The following is a 14,561-nucleotide window of genomic DNA, read 5'->3' as shown; positions in this document are numbered from 1 at the left end:
AAGAAAAAAGGGAAAAAGTGGATAAATGGATAGAAGACTTGTCCTCAAGAGTGAAAACTCTGCTCACCCAAAGGCAGCAGTAAGAAATGAGGAGATAAGCCACAAATTGTTAGAATACATTTGTAAAATTTACCTGAGAAAAGAGTTTTCGCTAGTATATATAAAAATTCTGACAACTCTCCAATAAAAATGCAGAGAAATAACAAAAGTGGGCTAAAGACTTGAACACGTACTGAGGAAGGATTACAGGTGTCGATAAACACGCGACAAAGTGGTCGGCCTCATGGCTCATTGGGGAAACACCAAGGAAGACCACCATGACCTAGGACCCACACCTCTGGGACAAAGGCTGCGGTTGACGCAGCTGGACACAACAGGGACCAGCACAGACATGAGGAAACGGGGCTGTCGTACTCTGCCAGGGAGAAAGCAGATGGGCACCCTGACTTTGCAAAAGGGTAAAATCTTTTTTGGCCGTAACATCTTATTTGGCCTCTGGGGATCAGGGGCTGGAGGATGTGGCAGAGAGGGACGCCCCCCAGATTGGTGGGGTCAGCCCATCCTGACGTGTCCTGCGAGCCTCAGTGGTTTAGGGGGCAATGCCTCTCCTCTCTCTGAGCTTCCACTCCCACGTCTGCACATGGGGCTCGCTGCTCTCATGAACAGAGTAAGTGGGGTTGCCTCACTTGTCTCCTGAAAATTTCTGGAAGCATGTGGCTTTTCCACCATGATTTTAAGCTTCACTTACGGGAACGACTTGCAGAGTCCACAGAGTTCACTGTGCATCACCATGGATTGGCCAAAAATGGCCTCATGCCTGCGTCGCTCATTCTCTCGTTTATTCATCCATTACACAAACACTACCAGCCACCTCCCAGAAGGAAGGTCTATGCTTGCCTCATTGCTGATAACAGTTTTCCTTGAAAGGGAATCCAGAAGCTGTCATTCTACCCTCTTATCATCTCATTTATCAAGTTATTCTGGATAATACAAATAATACAAATAATACAAACAAGGCCGAGCACACCATCCCTGAGCCCTCGGTTGAGAAAACCCATCTGGGTGCTGCCCCGTGTGACCACCTCACCCTGTACCACCTGGAGTCCCCTCCCAACTCCAGCCCACCTGGGTGGCCTCAGTGGCAATGTCTGACTCCCCTCTCTGGGACGGGCCACACGTGTGGCCAAGTCCCGGGCGATGTGCTGTTCACCTGGGGTGGCAGGGGGGCTGGTGACAGGTGGCAGTGAGAGTGGGGAACGAGGGTCCGTGGCCCGGGAGCCGCCACTTCCTGGTCTGCCCCCGTCCTGCACGGTTCTGAGGGAAGACTTAAGACTTGCTTTCTCTGTCTTTGGGTTTTCAGCTCTTCCTAGTTTTCAATTCCGTACTTCCACATTCAGTGTTTAAAACTACAGTAAGGAAAGGAAACATACTCTCCCTGTGACAAGCTCTTGGAGTTGTGCATCCGTCTTCTGATTTTCAGAGCTCTGAGATGTTCAGGGCTAGCCTTTCCTGTGCCTCTCACTCTGATTCATCTGCGTTTCCTGGTGAATATCTAACGTTGTTAGAAACGCTTCAGCTGTTCGATTCACTTTCTCATTCTCCTTCCTTGTTTGAGTTCTTCAGTGTTAAATGATGTGGATTTTCCTCCTTGAATAGAATTGGCTTTGTCCTACAGACCATGATGGTTAGTGTGTTCATTGTTTGTACTTCCCACATCTTGTGCAGAATTTTATTTGGTGGCTCACTGGATCTACAGGCTATTTACATCTCTGAATTTCCCAGGCAGTCGTTGCTTTAATTCAGATTTTGTTACTTCTTTCTAATTTTTTTTAAAAAGGGGGATTGTAGAAAATGATCCCCAGTGCAGTATTTTATCTTTCAAAGCAATTTGAGGATCTCTTTGTAGTTCAAAACGGTGAATTCTGAGGAACGCGCCATGGTTGTCCGATATTAAAAATTTGTTCAGCCTTTGTAATAACAGTACTCTGCTAGTCTACATCCACAAGAATTAAACCACCGTAATGGATTATCTGCTGCTCAGCAGAGCACTAAGTGTGACATAATTAAGAATAGCTTTGTCCTTCCTTCATTCAAATGTGCCCTCAAAGACCACTTCCACAAACACGCACAGGCATGAAAGATTATGGCCAGGCCCCGTTTCATGCACTGGGGCCACTTGAGGGGGAGAAAAGAGTGGTTCCAAGATGGGTGTGTGCCCCATTTGTGGGCAGTGGAAAGAGGGGCTTTCTGGACTGAGAGAACATTGTGCATAATGGATTCAATAGGCCTCTGTGGGCCACGTAAGGAGAAGCTTAAGTGAGGAAAGAAAGAGCCCAGGGCAGAGTCGAGCTCTTCATTGCTTTGGGACTACCTGCCTGACCCTCAGAAGGCATGGTCTGCCCCGGTGGCCTGGTGCAGGTTTGGTTCCGGATGGAACCCAGAGCAGACTTCTCCATGGGGTGGTGTGGTCCAACTGGCCGTGGTGGCCCTGGGCACCTCTGTGTCAGACTGGGCCACTGTGGGGGAGCTCCGTCCTGCTGGGGATGTGTGCCTTTGCCAAGCCCAGGAGACGCTGGAGCATTTCCTGCCACGAGCCCCTGACAGTATGAGCTCAAGTCTTACTGTCCCTGGCTATCAGTGGGAGATGCTAGATCATGCTGCAATAGTTCAAGTATTCACAGTTCTCGAGCTTTTCGGCAGAATTGTACGGTCATTCAAAGAAAGGCTTTCTGCAGAGGGAGATGAGGGACCTGCTGGGAGCAGTTCTGCACGTGACACTCTTAACAAGTCTCATCCTAGGTTTGGAGGAAGATGGAAACTCAAGAGGAGCTGATGACCTGGATGTGTCCAAACCTGCAAGAAGGAACGTCATATGCATTATGGTAAGGCACAGGGCAAGGGAAAGACCTCCATGTTCAGACCAAGAGCAGCCTGTGTCTGAGACAGCAAGAAGGATTCAGCCTCCACACCAAGAACAGAAAGCTGTTGAACACGAGCGCGAGAAGCTAATACATCCTCAAAACATCTTCCAGCAGCTGAAAAGAGACTCAAGGTCCCCGCCGTGATCTCCATGGCCTGTGTGAAGTGTCAGACATTATCTCTGTAGGAAGATTGGCTTAGGATCGAAGAAATGGCAGTTTCCCTGGAAGGTGGGGACATGGATGAGAATAGGGAATTAGGGGAACCATGGAATGGAGAGCATGTTGCGGACCAGGAAATGGGATTCAGGAGGAAACCAAGTATGCTGCACCATCAAGCGTGCACTTAAACATTCGGGTTAGAGAGAAAAAGCAGTGCCACGGCAATATTGCCAAAGAAGGGAAGAAGAGAGCCCACCTGACAGGTCATCACACAGGTGCCTGACCCAAGAAGCCTCCATGGAAAGGGAGGATCAATATTTTGAGGAAAAAGGAAATGAAGTGAATGAACTACATCACCAAAGAGAAATGGAGCATCTGGGGGTATTACCTGTCAAGGCAGACTTGACCTTAACAGGAGGTGGGAAGTTCTTAAGCCGGCGGCCTAATAAGTCTTGAAACTGAAGAGGTAGACACCTACCAAAAGCAATTCCAAGATCTTGAATTACAGCTGGAGAGAAACATTTCTTCTCATCTGTGGCAGATTCTGATCCTGGATGGAAGAGCTCCTGATGACTGGTGGAGAGCTGGGAAGGCTGAACAAAATTCATCGTCACCAGACAAGAGGCGAAGACCTGAGACAAAGAAGTGGAAGAGTGATTCAACTCCAGCTTCTGGAAGTGGATTCTCGTGTAATTGGTGACCCCAGTGGAGCATTTGGCGAGAACAATTGCTTCCCTGCTCTCTGTGCATGGGATGCCACTTCCTTTGAGATGGGACTTGACTTAACTACCTCTTTCACTCCTCCTCTCCCTCCATCTCCTTCATTTTGTTCTCCTCCTCTCTTCCCCAATGAGAGGTCTTCTGTGATTCTCCATGGGAAGTGTCCTCTTCCCCAGCCTCATTCAGGAAGGCTGCATGCACCCACATAAACCACCTTCTCCCCAAAGCCCAGTTGTCCTCTTTTTCATCTGCAGTGACCTTTTGTTCTTCTTTCCTGGACACTGCCACCCAGAAAATGGACATGTGTCACCTCTTGGCTTCATTCAGTCTCCATGCAACATTAGCAGTCAAAATCCCGAGACATCACAATAATGATTTTCTTATTTTATCCTCAGAATATCTTTGACTTCTCCATACACTTATTTTTAGGGTAGAAATCTCTTTTTATGCAAGTGGATTTACTTTCGTCTTGCATCTTGATCGTAGTATACATTTTGGGATAGATTTGGAAAACTGAGATTATGTTATCTCATTGTATGATCCTCTCTAGACAATATAAGTAGTGGTTTTTTTATTTGAAGAGTTATCCTACTGTTCTTTCAACAATGTGGTATTATCTATGAGCAGTTTAGCCCACAAAGAAATTTGAAATAGGAAGGTATTTTCTCTGTCAACGTTTCTATCATCAGTATTATAAGACAAAGGTGTAAACTCCTTCATGATCTCAATAAATTATGCTCAAATTAAAGATTGACATGTGGATAGACTGAAGAGGGAAGCCAATGAAGTAGCGAGTATGTAGGAGTGGACCCATATCTATGTTCTGTGTCTGTTTGAGCCTCTGGAAGAGGCCAGGCTAGTGTAGACAGCCAGTGAAGATGGGAGCGGGTCAGTCTATAACCCCTCACCTTTGCCCCACATCTCTAGGACACCTGGGCCACTGTGGCCCTCAAAATAATCATCTAGATGATGGGTGTATCCCAATGTCACTCTCTTCACAATGCGATCTTTAGGCTTACATGTTGGTGTCCCTGGTAGCATCTTGTGCCAAGTACTGGGGTGTCTGGGAGTAGGGTGTATGGAATAGCTCTGACCAGCAGCTAGTTTGACACAAGATCAAACATGTCTCCAGGTTTGGCAAGTAGGGAAGGTCATGAAGGGTGCAAGGATGGAGCCTCAGGTATTTAGGCAAAGAGTGTTTGTCTGAGACAAGGCAAGTCCCACTGTGTAGAACGGGCTAGTCTTTGCTCATCTGGATCCTGGTCCAGAGACGCAACCATTTTGAGCAAAGCGTCTGTTGGTTCTCAAGGGATTCAGGCCTCAGATACTTGATATCGGTGTGATCAAGGTATGTAATGGGGATCTAGAACCTACAGGTCATCTGACTGTCACTGTGTCTCAGATTCTCCACCTTACGTGGGTCCAACATTTAGAACTTGCTACCAGTGGTCCTGAAGATTCCGCTAGGAGTCAAGGGTCCCCTGGAAACCAGCACATATCCAGAAGTGGGCAGTAGTCCATATTGACTTCCCTAAGGATGCACCTCTGAGCCAGGCACCAGGCAAAAAAGAATGGGAAAGCACTAGGGTATTCCCAGAAAACAGAAGCAGCATGAGGGCTACACACTGTGCCTGTCAAGCCATCAACTTAGTGAAACAGAAGATTTTGGTGGGGGCAGGGATTGTGGGGGTTCCAGACTTGGGGGCCCAGCATCAACTGGATCTTATACCAACACACTGCAGATACTGTGTCTCTGCCTGACAGTCCACCATTAGAGAGTGTCCCTTCAGCACAGATTCTCAGGAACAGCACCAGCTGGAGGCAGATTGTTCTGGTTCCTTCCTAACCCCATGCCTGAGGTAGTCATACTTTGTTCTGGTTCCTATATTTGTTTATATCACCTGCTCTGATCTGGTTGTTTCTTCCTCGAAGGCAGAGAGACCCATCTCTGGGCAGGTCACGGGCCTTCTGTGGCTACCTCCTTATGTAGGTGACCAGTGAGAGTGGGGTAAAAGCTTAGCCAGTCACCCTAAGGCCTGGGATGTGGTCACAAGGGTCATGAGGGTTATTAGAAGCCAGGCTGTGCTGCGTGCCCTGTGGACAGGTAGATGACTGGTCTCCACATGTCCTGTTAGGGATAAGTTCCATCTCATTGCCCTTTAGCTTCAAGGAGGGGCCAGGAGAAGGTAATGGTTCAGCATCACCACCAGAGAAATCAGCGTGTAGGGCTTCATCCCTGTCTCAGCCACTGTCCAGACGCGACTGGCTTCCCAGACAATTCCCTCACTTTGAGAAGTCTCCCCTGTTGTGCAAAATCAATGACGGTTTTGTCTGAAAATGACCAGCAGAGGGCAGCATACACCAGGTGCTTCAATTTTTCTCTTTTCACTTTTTTTTCAATATATTCAAAAAACATAGGCTCTTGGCACTATGCGTACAGGCTGTGCACATGATGGGGGTCATGGTGAGCCAGGCCTCCCTGGCCTCTCTCATGGGTCTGCTCTTTCAAACTCAGCCTTCATGTCTGTCTGTCTGTCTGTCTGTCTGTGGGCTAAATCCTAGAAATGCATAAAAAGGAGGGTTCTTCTTTCTCCTAGGATGAGATCTGAGCCCCTGTTTCTTTTGGACAAGTGTGAGGACCTCCCTGGATTACCAAGGGCAAGCACGAAGGACACAAGGTTTTGTGGGATACCTCCCAGGATGGCCCCACTGGGCTCCTCACCATCTCTGTCTGCAAAGTTTGCCAACCAAGACCAGAGGTGGGGGTGGGGGGAGTGGGAGTGGAATTTAAATCCTTATGAAGGAGAAGTCGAGCCCGGTCCACTGCACCTCACTAGGGCATGAGAGTGGTGCTGGAAGGGAAGGGATCCTTTCTTTTCTGTTCCATGATGCTCTGGGGAGTTATACCTGCTGGCCGTGATTGATCAGTCTAACCTAACCGCCTATAACAGTGATTAAGTCTGGACAAATTATTCCTAAGAAAGCACTTCATGGAAGGCACTGCAGAGTCATTCAAATGAGGCAGATCCTGGAGGTGATACCTGTGGAAAGAAAGTGCTAGGATCCAGGTCTCTGAGTGTGCAGTTGTTCAGCCAATATCCCAATACTCAATAAATATTAAAATTTTCCAGTTTCCAAAATGACACATCCAATTGAAAATCTTCCCCATAAAGTCAACCTCAAGGTCAGATGACTTTCCGGTGAATTCTATCAGTCTGAAGGAAGAAACAATCTTACACCAGGTCTTTCAGAACACAGAGCAAAAGGGAAGAGTTGGTGATAAATTGTGGGACACCAGTATTTCCTGATACCCAATGTCAAAGACAGTGTAAAAAGCAGAATTATAGACCAATGTGCTTCATGATCATGGTCAAAAAAATTCATAAGAAAATATATTGATTTAGCAGCATATGACAAATACAGAATATCATGACCAAGTGGCATTTATAATAGCATCAATGCAAGTTAACGTTTGCATGTCACACTTTGAAATCAATATATTCACTTAATCAGGGAGAGATAGAAAAGAATCATTTCAATAGATTCTAAAAAACCAGTGACAAAATTTATGATCCATTCATTATTTTTTTAAAAAATCTCAGCAAATTAGGAATGGAGGACAATTTCCTCCATGTAATAAAATATGTTTGTTAAGAAACTTAGGCTAATGTTACTGGTGACACATAGAAAAATTGTGTGCCTGTGATTGATAATAAGGCTAAGAAATCAGCTCTTACCACCTCTATTCAGTGTTGGGTATGGGATCCAGTATGTGCAATATGGTAAAGGAAAGAGAAAATGAGTGAGAATGTTGGAAGGAAGAAGAAAAACTTCTATTCACCAAAGGTATGAGTTGATACGGAGAAGTCCTAAGGAATCTTTTTTTAAGAGTACTAGAACTAATCCTTATATCTAGCAAGGTCAGAGGGTACAAGGACAATGTACAACAATCAATTTATACTTCTATATTTTAGCAAATTATAATTTAGAACACAGAAGAATCAATATGGTTCAATGTCAATTCTCAACACAATAGTCTCTAGATTCAACTCAATGTTATTTATAACCCTAGAGAAATTACCAGCTTACTCCATAATTCATATAGGATGCATTAGGGGAGGACTATACTACATGATTTCATGTGTAAAATTCATGATTTCATGTATAGAAATACAGGAATCAAGATAATACTGAATTGGCATCGGGACATAGAAGTACATCAGTGAAAAGAAATAGAGAATCCAGACATCTACACAGTTTCTATAAATGGGACATTGGTTCTCCAAGTCAATGTAAAAAGACCTTTAGTGGAGAAGACAAAGTCTTTTCAACAGAGATTGCTGAAACTTCTCAGTATCTCAGAAGAGATATAATCAATCCTGACCTCTGCCACACAGTCATGTAAAATTAACTCAATTTTATGACTGAATATAAAAGCTACATCAATAAGCTTTCTACAAAAAACAGGAGCATATCCTCATGAAATTGGAGTAGGCTAAAAGTCTTGGTAGGATATTAAGACCAAAAACAAAGATAAAAAGAAATGGGTGCACTACCTTTCACTGAAAATGAAAACTCTCCTCAACAGAAGGCACCAGTGGAGAAAATGAGATGAGAGAAACATTGATAGAAAATATCCATAAAATGGGGCGCCTCCGGGGCTCAGTCAGTTGAGCATCTGACTTCAGCTCAGGCCGTGATCTCGCGGTTAGTGGGTTCGAGCCCCGCGTTGGGCTCTGTGCTGACAGCTCAGAGCCCAGAGCCTGCTTCAGATTCTGTGTCTCTCTCTCTCTCTGCCCTTCCCCTGCACCCACTCTGTCTCTCTCTGTCTCTCAGAAATAAATTAAAATTTTTAAAAAAATTAGAAAAAAGAAAATATTCGTAAAATTCATCTGAGAAATGGCTTATCCTAAAATATATAAAACTTATTGCAGGGGCACCTGGGTGGCCCAGTTGGTTGAGCATCTGACTCTTGATTTTGGCTCAGGTCGTGATCTCACGGTTATGAGATTTAAACCTGGGTCAGGCACTGCGCTGAGAGCACAGAGCCTGCTTGGGATTCTCTCTTTTCCTCTCTCTCTGCCCCTCCCCTGCTCACTCTGTCTCCAAATAAATAAATATTAAAAATACATATCTTGCAAAGAAATAAAAAAAAAAAAGTAGGCATAAGACTTGAAAGGAAAACGCACAAAGGAAAAAATACAAAAGCTCAGTAAGACAATAAAGTAATTAGCACCATTTCTTATCAGGGAAATAGTCATGAACCACAGTGAGATACTCACAACCTCAGGCAAAAAGCTGCAATTGGAATGAACACAGCAGGAATTAGCCCAGACACTGGAAACCAGAACTGCCTCACTCTGCTGGGGAGAAAGCAAGGGGTACCACCACCTTGGAAAATGGTAGGATGACCCTAACATCTTCTGGGACATATGATGACCAAGGGTTGCAGGTGACGCTACAGAGCAGTTGGGGTGTCTACCCTATAGACAGTGAGGTCAGCCCATCGTGCCCCGTCCTGACCTGTCCTGAGAGCCACAGGAGGGCAAGGTCAGACGTTAAGGGAACAATGCCTCTCCTGTCTCTGAACTCTTTTCCACAACGGGCCCTCAGCTTGTGTGAGCACAGCTCTTCCTTGAGTAGAGTGGGTTTGCTTGTGTCTCCCCAAAACCTGCCAGCAGCATGTGGCTTTTCCACCATGGCTTAAAGCATCTACAGAGTCCACAGAGTTCATTGTGAGTACATAGATTCATCCAACAACTGTGTCCACATCATTCATTCACTCATTCATTCATTCATTCATTCATCCCATTAGCAGGTACAGGCACATCCCAGATTTTGCAACAATCCTCCTATAGATACCTAGCTCATTATCTGCCACTTCTCTCTTTCAGAATTGATCTTACTAATTGTTTCGTAGAAGGGAGCACAAATAAAGCCACAAGGGTGGTCCCCAGTCCTCCTGGACAGAAAACGTCTCTGAGTGGTGATGCCAGGCTGTGCTTTTCAGCCCTGCACAACCTCCACACTCCAATCTGGGCTGGAGCCCTCTGGCCAGCCTAGATGGGTGTTTTCTCAGTCTTGCCTCCATGATGAGCTGGGAGTGCGGGGGTCGGAGGGGCAGGTGGCACTGAGAGGCTGGTCTGGAGTCCAGCACGGCTATTCCCAGAGGCTCACCCTGCACCTCCCCACACAGATTCTAGGAGCTAGAGATTTGTTTTTCTCTATATCTTTGTTTTTCCATTGTTTCTGATTTTCAATTTCTACCTTCTCTATGTAAGAGAGAGAAAGAGGGAGATGGCCACTCTGTTTCAGCCCTGGAAGTTCTAATTAAAGTCCTCCAACTTTCTGAAATCTAAAAGATACTGTTTTACTATGTACAATGTTTTGGTCCATTCAGGCTGCTATAACAAAATACCATAGGCTGGGGGAGCTTCTGGACGACAGAAACTTATGTCTCATTGTTCTGGAGGCTGAAATTCCAAGATCACAGATTCAGTGTTGGGTGAGGGATTCCTGGTTTATACTTCAATTTTCTCTGCTTTTTTCTAATTCTACTGAAATGTAACCACAGGAAATTGGCTCCATTGAAGTATTTTATTTAAAAAAAAATTGAGAGGGGTGCCTGGGTGGCTCAGTCAGTTGAGCATCCAACTTCAGCTCAGGTCACGATCTCACAGTTTGCAGGTTCGAGCCACACGTCTGGCTCTGTGCTGACAGCTCAGAGCCTGGAGCCTGCTTCGGATTCTCTGTCCCCCTCACTCTCTCCCCCACTCACGCTCTGTGTGTGTGTCTCTCTCTCTCAAAAATAGATAAATATTTGAAAAAATTTAATTAAATAAGTTGAGGATCAGTTTGTTGTCCAAACTAGTAAATTTTGATAAATGTTGCATGGCCACATGATCTTAAACACGTGTTCAACATTTTAAATCACATGTACTCCACTGTTCTACATTGCCAGGAGTTTTAAATTCTTAAGGAAACCAGCGACTTAGATTATTTTGTAATACCCCTTAGGGATGACCAGCAGTGGCTTTGCTTCTCCTTTCTTCATTTGGGTGCTCATTCATTGATTCCTTCCATAAACATGCACAGAGCACTGAGCACCTCATCCTGGCCGGGCTCGCCATGGCCGCTGGGGAAACATGGGTGAGGAAGGACATGGTTTTGTATATGGTTGAGCTCCCCCACCGTGGGCAAGGAAAGAGGAAAGGCAGAAGAAACAGCATGCACAGAGAACGGGGTGGGCTTCGGGGAGCCTAGAAGAAAAAGTTTAAGTAGAGGAGAAAAAGCCAAGAGCAAAGGAGAGGGCGTGTGAATTCTTTATTATTCTGTTCCTGCCCACCCAACCCTCCACAGGCACGGTCAGCCTTGGTTCTCTGGTGCAGGTTGGGTTCAGCGAGTAGCTCCATTGAGTGATGGCCATGATGTGTTGTGGTCCAGTCAGCCATGATAGCTGCAGGGGTCCCTCCTGCAGACTGAACCACTAGGCAGGAATCCCATCGAGCGGGGATCTGTAGGGTTGAACAACCCAGGAAATAGCGAAGAGTTTTATGGCAAAAGCACATCATGATGGAAGACCAAGGCTGTCCCTGGATATTGGTGGGAGATGACAGAGTGTGGTGTGATTGTTCATCTGGTCAAGATTATCTTGGTTTTATACAGAATTTTCAGTCAAAGAAAAGCTTTTTTTTTTTTTTTTTTTTAAATAAGGAGGTAAGGAACATGCCAGTAGCAATCCAGTGCTGGACGTAGCAAAATGGAATAAGACATCCTCGACGTGTCTTATTCTGTAATGGAAATGACATAAACTCCAAAATGCCAGATGACCCGGACTGTTACAAGCCTATAATTAGAGACATCATGTACACGATAGTAAAACACTGGGGAAAGAAAATCCTCAGATGTTCAGATGGAAAAGAACCTGTACGATACCGCAGTTAAGATCCTGACGTTGCAGGAACCAGCAATCCATTAAAACACAAACAGAAGAAGCTAGAACACATTTAGAAGTACTGTGGGCAACTGAAAGGATTCTTCATCTCCGTGCCAATGTCTCTGGCCATGTGAAGAGTCAGGTGTTGTGTCTGCAGCACCACTGGCTCAAGAACCAAGAATTAGCTTCTGAGAGAAGAGGATGCAAGTGATAATGTGGAGCCAGAGGAGGGACAGCATGTGGATGACCAGGCAAAAGACGGTGGAGGAGAGGAAGGACGCTGCAATGTCAAATAATGGTCTAGGGCAACATCAGTTCTACACCATCAGCACTAAGAGCAGAGCCCACGTGACCGGGTATTGTACAATGTCCAGACCACGGAAGCCTCGATCAGAAGGGCAGTTTGGCGTCTCGTGACGAAGGGAAATGAAGTGACTGAGTTTTTCGAGAGAAAGAAAGGGAGCTTGGCAGGATGGTTTCCTGGCAAGGTGGACCGTGACTTGCAACAAGAGATGAGACGTCCTGGGGCGCCTGGGTGGCTCAGTCGGTTGAGCGTCCGACTTCGGCTCAGGTCATGATCTCGCGGTCCGGGAGTTCGAGCCCCGCGTCGGGCTCTGGGCTGATGGCTCAGAGCCTGGAGCCTGCTTCCAATTCTGTGTCTCCTGTTCTCTCTGCCCCTCCCCCGTTCATGCTTTGTCTCTCTCTGTCTCAAAAATAAATAAATGTTAAAAAAAAAAAAAAAAAAGAGATGAGACGTCCTGAAGCAAAGGACCCCATGAGCTGTGAAATCTACAGACAGGGATTTCAGGATCTCAAAGGCAAGGTGGAAAGAAACATTTATCCTTTGCAGAGACAGCTTCTGTCCCTGGAACCCAAAGCCCAGGATAAGAGGCTGAGTGAAATATCGTCTCCAGACAGGAGGTCACAGATCTGAGACAGAGATCTGTGGAAAGAGCAGTTCAACTCTGGCCTAGTGTACCTGTTGGTCCCAGCGGAGCGTTTGGCAGAGGGAGTTGCATCCCTAACGGCTGTGCATCGGGCGGTGTGTCCTTTGGGATGCAGGGCCCCTGCTCTGCTGACTGTCACATATCCTCCTGTTTCTCCTCCTCCCCGTCTTCTTTACCCCAGCCGGAGGTTTCCATGGGTCTAACTAGGGAGTAACTGCAAGAGGAAGTCTCCATCCTGCACCCCTCCCCCACAGGAAGCCCACGCTGTGCGGCCCCAAGTGGTTCCCCATCAAGATCAGTTCGTTGTCCTAATTTCCACAGGACACCTGCCTCCAGCAAGTGGAGTGCTCTATCGCCTAGACTCAGTCATCCCAGGCTACCCTGGCGGTCAAAATCTGGAAACACCCTGAAATCTTTAACTCCCTTGGCTTCTTAATTTTTCTTAAACTATTTTCTTTATCCTACCTATTTAATTGTTGGATAGAAAACTCTTTTCAGCAAGTGGTTTTACTTTCTCATTTTTCATCGCGATCACAGAATCGTTTTCATGGTAGATTTAGAAAATAGAAATCGTCTAACATCCCCTCTGTGTTGCACTCTTTATTTTTTTTTAATTTTTTAATGTTTATTTATTTTTGAGAGAGAGAGAGAGAGAGAGACAGAGCATGAGCAGGGGAGGGACAGAGAGAGAGGGAGACACAGAATCCGAAGCAGGCTCCAGGCTCTGAGCTGTCAGCACAGAGCCGGATATAGGGTTTGAACTCACAGACCGTGAGATCATGACCTGAGCCGAAGTCGGCCGCCCAACCACCTGAGCCCCCCAGGCACCCCTACACTCTTTAGAACATAGAAGTATTATTTTATGTGATGAATCAGTCCACTATTCCCTAGACAATGCAGTGTTATGTGTGAGCTTTTTTGCTCAAAGACACATGTGGAAAACAAGGTAACATTCCCTCTGTTAATGTTTCTATTTACCAGCATTACAAGAAAGATGAAAATCCCTTGGTGGTTATCTATTTACTAGCATTATAAGAAAGAGCTGAAAACCCCTTGGTGGTCTTAATAATTTATAGCTGAGTTAAGGAATGGCCAGTCTGGGGGCGCCTGAGTGACTTAGTTGGCTAAGCATCCCAACTTCAATTCAGGTCATGATCTCATGGCTGGTGGGTTCGGGCCCTGCGTCAGGCTTTGGGCTGACAGCTCCGAGCCTGGAGCCTGCTTCGGATTCTGGGTCTCCCTGTCTCCTTCCGTCCCTCCCCTGCACACACTCTGTCTCTCTTCTTCAAAATAAATAAACAAACAAACAAACAAAAAAGCATAGGCAGTCTGTGATGACTGAGAGGCGAAGGCCGTGTTTGGGGTCTAGTAGGGCTGGGCACATTCTGGTGTCGTGCCCGCTGGGCCGGTCAGCGGCTGGGGCTGCAATATACTAGCTGCTCATTAAAAGGGAGGTGGGCTCAGGCTGTGCCTCCTCACCTGCCACCCTCCTCAGCAGCAGGTCTGAGACAGTGAGGCCCTCGGGCCCTGTCTGGATCATGGGCTCTCCCTAGTGTCCCTGCCCCTTCCCAGTCCTGGGTTTGGGCTGCACCTCAGGCCTCGGCTGGGGCCTCACTGCTGAGGGTGGAGCAGGGAAGCATGGTGGCTCACCAGCCCCGCTGACCGGGGATGTGGGTGACCCCGGCAAGAGGGAACCTCGGGGAGTGTGGTGGGGGGTCCTCTGTCCGGGGCCCAGGCCACAGGCTGAGCTCGCGTGGGGCCTATTCCGCTGCCGCCCTTATGGAGAGAGGACTGCCGGTGCTGGGAGAGAATGTGTGGCAAGCCCTGCCTGGGGCCAGCCGGAGCAGGGGGTGAGCTGGCGCTCTGGGAGCCAAAGGC

At 46.7% G+C, this 14,561-nt stretch overlaps 1 long non-coding RNA gene across 3 annotated transcripts in view; it reads left to right on the top strand.

Moving 5' to 3' along the window:
• LOC147575740 (uncharacterized) overlaps nt 1-14,561 on the top strand; it is a 125,228-nt gene that overhangs the window by 96,964 nt on the left and 13,703 nt on the right. The gene's annotated exons all lie outside the window — the stretch shown is intronic.

The sequence above is a fragment of the Puma concolor genome, chromosome D2, assembly GCF_028749965.1.
Source record: "Puma concolor isolate L17-30 chromosome D2, mPumCon1.1.hap2, whole genome shotgun sequence".
Classification (NCBI taxonomy): Eukaryota; Metazoa; Chordata; class Mammalia; order Carnivora; family Felidae; genus Puma; species Puma concolor.
The sequence above is the reverse complement of the archived record's forward strand: the minus strand, read 5'-3'. Positions and strand labels throughout refer to the sequence as shown.